The sequence below is a fragment of the Egretta garzetta genome, unplaced genomic scaffold (assembly GCF_000687185.1).
Source record: "Egretta garzetta isolate BGI_Z169 unplaced genomic scaffold, ASM68718v1 scaffold31, whole genome shotgun sequence".
Taxonomy (NCBI): Eukaryota; Metazoa; Chordata; class Aves; order Pelecaniformes; family Ardeidae; genus Egretta; species Egretta garzetta.
This window is the reverse complement of record NW_009258663.1, coordinates 130249-135088: the sequence shown is the minus strand read 5'-3', so window position 1 is coordinate 135088 and position 4840 is coordinate 130249. Positions and strand designations below refer to the sequence as shown.

At 39.2% G+C, this 4840-nt stretch overlaps 1 protein-coding gene across 1 annotated transcript in view; it reads right to left on the bottom strand.

The window, feature by feature from the left end:
• The window catches only part of LOC104134843 (PDZ domain-containing protein GIPC1), a 28943-nt gene extending 27544 nt beyond the window's left edge, over positions 1-1399 (bottom strand). The window contains exon 1 of the mRNA XM_035903896.1: positions 809-1399. The gene's annotated coding sequence lies outside the window, so the exon portion shown is untranslated. The remainder of the gene's footprint in view (positions 1-808) is intronic.
• Between the last annotated feature and the right edge of the window lie 3441 nt (positions 1400-4840).

The window sequence follows — 4840 nt, the reverse complement described above, 5'->3', positions numbered from 1 at the left end:
ACACCCACATCATAAAAAGTTTACCATCCTTCCAGTCACTAGTTCAGGAATTTCTGCTGATAATGAAGTACTAAATATTGATCAGAATAGGTTTATATCCAGGATATAAAAGCAAACATAGAACTAGTTCAGGAATTTCTGCTGATAATGAAGTACTAAATATTGATCAGAATAGGTTTATATCCAGGATATAAAAGCAAACATAGAATCATAGAATCATAGAATCGCTTTGGTTGGAAAAGACCTTTAAGATCATCGAGTCCAACCGTTAACCTAACCCTGCCATCCCACCACTAAACCATGTCCCTAAGCACCTCATCTATCCTTCTTTTAAATACCTCCAAGGATGGGGACTCGACCACCTCCTTGGGCAGCCCATTCCAGAGCCTGACAACCCTTTCAGTGAAGAAGTTTTTCCTAATATCTAACCTAAACCTGCCCTGGCACAGCTTCAAACCATTCCCCCTCATCCTATCATCTGTTACCAGGGAGAAGGCAACAACATGAAGCATGCAAGGACTCGGGCCACCTCTACCTTCTTTACCACAATTGTACACGGCGTACCTATAAACCTCTGAGGATTAATAAAGCAGCAGCCATATCAGCAAAGTTTAAAAGGCTTCCTATTGAACCGGACAAAAGCTTTGAAATACTGAGATTTAACATACAAATATTTGAACAGTCTATCTTCTAACACTTACTAAGCTTAAAATGTTTCCTTCACCACCACAGAATGCATTCAGTCGAACGAGTTACACGTTCGTAGTTACAGAAGGCATCTTCTGTGCTGCGATATAACTGCACTCACCTCAGCAGAACTGCTCCAGTTTCACTGCTGTACTGAATCCGCTCGAGATGTGAAGAGTGGAAACTCAGCACTTTGAAAGGAATCTGCTGTCAAGCCGCAGAGAGAAGCAGCATTGCCTTACCACATCTTCTGGCACGCGGAATAAAAAAAGACAAACCACTGGGGAGAAAAAACCAAAAGGCTTCTGGCACATGGAGTCAGACCAGGTGGGCAGAGAGAAGTGAATTATCAGCAGGCAGCCCAGGGCCAAAAGGTCTTAGCATCGCTCATCAGGGAGTACCTAGAGCACCTCAGAAAATACACACAACTTCTAAACTGCTCATATTGTGGGGGGAAAAAAAGGTTTGAAGCCAGTTGGATTTCAGTCTTTCCAGACAGCATGTGGTAGATTTAACAGAATACTCAAAACCACCTTTTATCCAATTCTAATCAAATACAACTGGGTTCGAGAGTGTTATTAATTTTCTAGCCATTTTCACCAGTAAAAATACCCCACAGAATAAACTTATCGTCACACTTTAAGAGTTGACTTTCCAGTCCAGTTTGAAACCAGAAAGCTTAAACTGAAGATTTCTGTGAACCTGGAGAACTGTGCGTACTTTTTCCCATTACTGGAATGCAATTCAGACAGCTTGTTGGCATAAATTGGGTGAGCTTGCAGTGAAGTGAAATGAGACAGATTAAATATCAGTACCAAACTGGTCATTCCGGTGTTTAGGGGGTTTTGCTGGTTTGCAATTTTAAATGGGCAATTTCTTTTAAAACGTGCCTTTTTTCTGCTTACTAACATGTATTACAAAGGAACTGGTGATATTGGCAAGTACTTATGTCTTGTCTCCACCAGTCTTGATCTCTACCAACTCATTCCTTATCTTCTGAAAAGATAATTGAATCAATGTTAAAAACCAGTAAATACTGTTTACAGTCATTATTGATGTTAACAATTTAGTTAATGTAAATGAAAACAGTCAAGGTTTCACAGAGTAACAGATACAGAGGTTGTGCAGATTTGTTTTAAAAACTCATGGACATTGACACAGCCCTGATTTAGATACCTGTTGCAAAACTTGCTTGAGTGAAAAGTGGTAATGTTTCCATGTTTCATATGGAGATGGATGGAAAAAAAAAGACATCGGACTGTGCTGATCCTACCTACAGCTTGAAGCAGCACCGGCTTTTAACTATGGAAAGAAAAAAGGATGAGACTAACAGAGCCGACAGAATAAACTCAAGATCACGTCTTACTGTTTAATAATACAAACAGCATGGAGCGTGTATAGGCTATCATGATTTACATGACGTAACAGGGGAAATTAAACCTTTTTGTTGTCATTTAATCAGCGGAAGATAACAATGCACATATGCTAAACTATTCTCAAAAGCCAAACCCAGAACAGCATCTACATGAAATCGTCATAGCCGCCCCCAGCTTTGGCAAGGAACTGTGAAGTGTTCAACACTCGGTTTTGCCTGTCCATTACTGCTACATGTACATGTTTTTTGCTAAGCTGCAAATGCTATTTATTAAAATTGCTCTGATCACGGATTAGCAGTTTCAACCACTTAGATTTAACCAGCATAACGGAGTGTTGACTGAGTGATCTGTAGAGCTAGAAATGAGTCAACTGCTGAGAACCTCAAAGAATAAAAGCCTCTAAGGGACAAAGGACTTTCTCCAACTACAACCAGTCCTGCTCTCGGGCTTCCTTGAATGTGTACCCACTAGGGAAACACCTGCCAACATTAACTAACACATATTGAAACTAGATCATTAATCCAAATAAGCCTCCAGCAATTCAGGATAGTTAGGATCCAAAAATTACTTAAATTTCACTTTTTGTAAGTGACATTGTTGGAGAGTTAACCATTTAAATAAAAATGTTAATAATCCAATATTAGCTTGGTTTTAGAAGGGAAAATAAACCATGTACTAAAGAAAAAAAAAAAAGAAAAAAGAAAAATGGGTTTCAGTCCTTTTACCCTATACTGCACACTGCAGTTTATCACTTCTTCAGTTTCTCAGCCAGAGGTTGTGAGATTCATGGCATGCCACAGCCATAAAGCTGTTGGAGAATGTATGTGGAATAGAAGAGAGTCATGTTACTCAATATGAAATGCCACAGTGCTATACTGCAAACTATCAGTATATAAAATTGTTTCACTACACAAAAAATCTCTCTCTCTGTGACTTAGGCAGTTCTTACCTGCAGTATATTGCATCTTTCTGGTCACCCAGGTGGCCAAATGAAGCAAGTGCTTAAAAGAATTACTGATATGACTAGAGAAGGAAAAGCTTCTTTTAAGGTATTTCAGGACTTTATCTTGTTTAGTCTAATGAAAATAAGACTGAGAAGAAACATAGCTGGTGTTTATAAGTATCTATGATAGCATTAAATTGATATAAACTACCTAAACAAAATAATGTTGATAAAAATAAAGCTGAAATTTCCTACTCATAAACAATGGTTTAAAAAATAGTTTTTAAACCATCAGAGGATACTGCAACACAAGGCCTTTGAATAAGATTGTATTTCCTCCTCTATTTTAAGACAGGAGTTCAAACAGGACTGCCCGTGACAGGAGGGGACCAAACTCCATTACCAAAACTTACTGATCTGCTGAGAGTTTGTCCACACTACATTAAATATTCGTATTTTGGCTTTGACACATAAAAAACATCAACTAGTAAAACCTTCCTCTGAAAGCATTTTTTTAGGAATAAACTCACACTTTGCACGCTGACTTCCGTTTTGGAATTGTGACTTGACAGGGAGCAGAAGGGGATTCCAGGGATTTTTATCCTGCTTACTATTACTTTTAAAATCAGTTTGTTGGCATACAAGGAAAATAAAAATACGCGGTTTTCCTGGATTGCTCTCAGAAGTGGTTCTAGGTCCTTACTACTCTTGACCACAGCTTTTCTAGCAGGGCTGCTTCTCCTTGAACCCAGTTTATCAACCTTTCTTTGGCTATAAATACAGGCAGTTGAGACACATTTTTTGAGCATACCATATAGTATTTCCCTGAATAAGTATTTCAGGAGCTGGCTGTGTAGGGATTTGGGGTTTTTAATTATGTAGGGCAACAGGAATGTGAAGATGGTAATTTGTCCTTGATAAAGCAATCAGGCATGACTAACAAATTGCTGTATAGCTCCTCCCTCGGGTAAGCCAGTAACTCCAGAGGAACAAAACAAGCACAGGGCAGTTTTACCTTCTAGACCCAAGGGGAGCAACAGTAGACCTCTACTTTCACTCTTTAAATAATAGAACAATTAATTGGAAGAGCCTGAAGGAAACAAACCGTGCCATTTAATAGTCCATTGCTGAGCAATCTGACAAATGAAGAGCTGAGTTTCTGTACTTTGGGAGGAGATTAGTGCTGCCATTTGCTCAGTTTGCATGCCAAACAGTAAGTGAATATATGAATATCCTGGTTCTATAGGATTTGTTCAGTAAGCAATATAGTAAGAACTACTAATGCCAGCTGCAAAGGAGGACTAGCATTTACTAACTAGAAAAGGAAAATTGTCTTTTAATGTAGCATATCCATGTTCTGTATTTTTTAGGTCTAGCGTATGAATTAAAGTGCACAGAATTTCACCCTCAATCACAGCAAATTTCACTGGTGAGGTAAAACCTACCCTACCCCTAAAGTAGCTTACCAGTGAGTCAGACTAGCACACAAGATGCACGTGCTAGGAAGTAATTGAGTGCATTTAGTTATTTTACAGACTTCAATTCATGAGCCATCAGTTGTCACCTCCAGACCTTCTTAGAAGCTTCATCAACTATATAAACTAATAAAGAGGGCCAGGAGAACCTGTCAGCACAAGAGCTACCATAACAGAGCTCCAAGTCATAGTGGATCCCTACAGGACTGATACTGCTGAAGTCAGGGAAAGTGACTCTGGATCTGGCAGGGAGCGCTTTTCAAACACAAGACTGACCAGATCTTCACAAACACACTTCTGTTCTTCTCCACAATCACCTGAGTTTCGTGTCTTTCCCTTCCATTGCGCACTCCACTCTT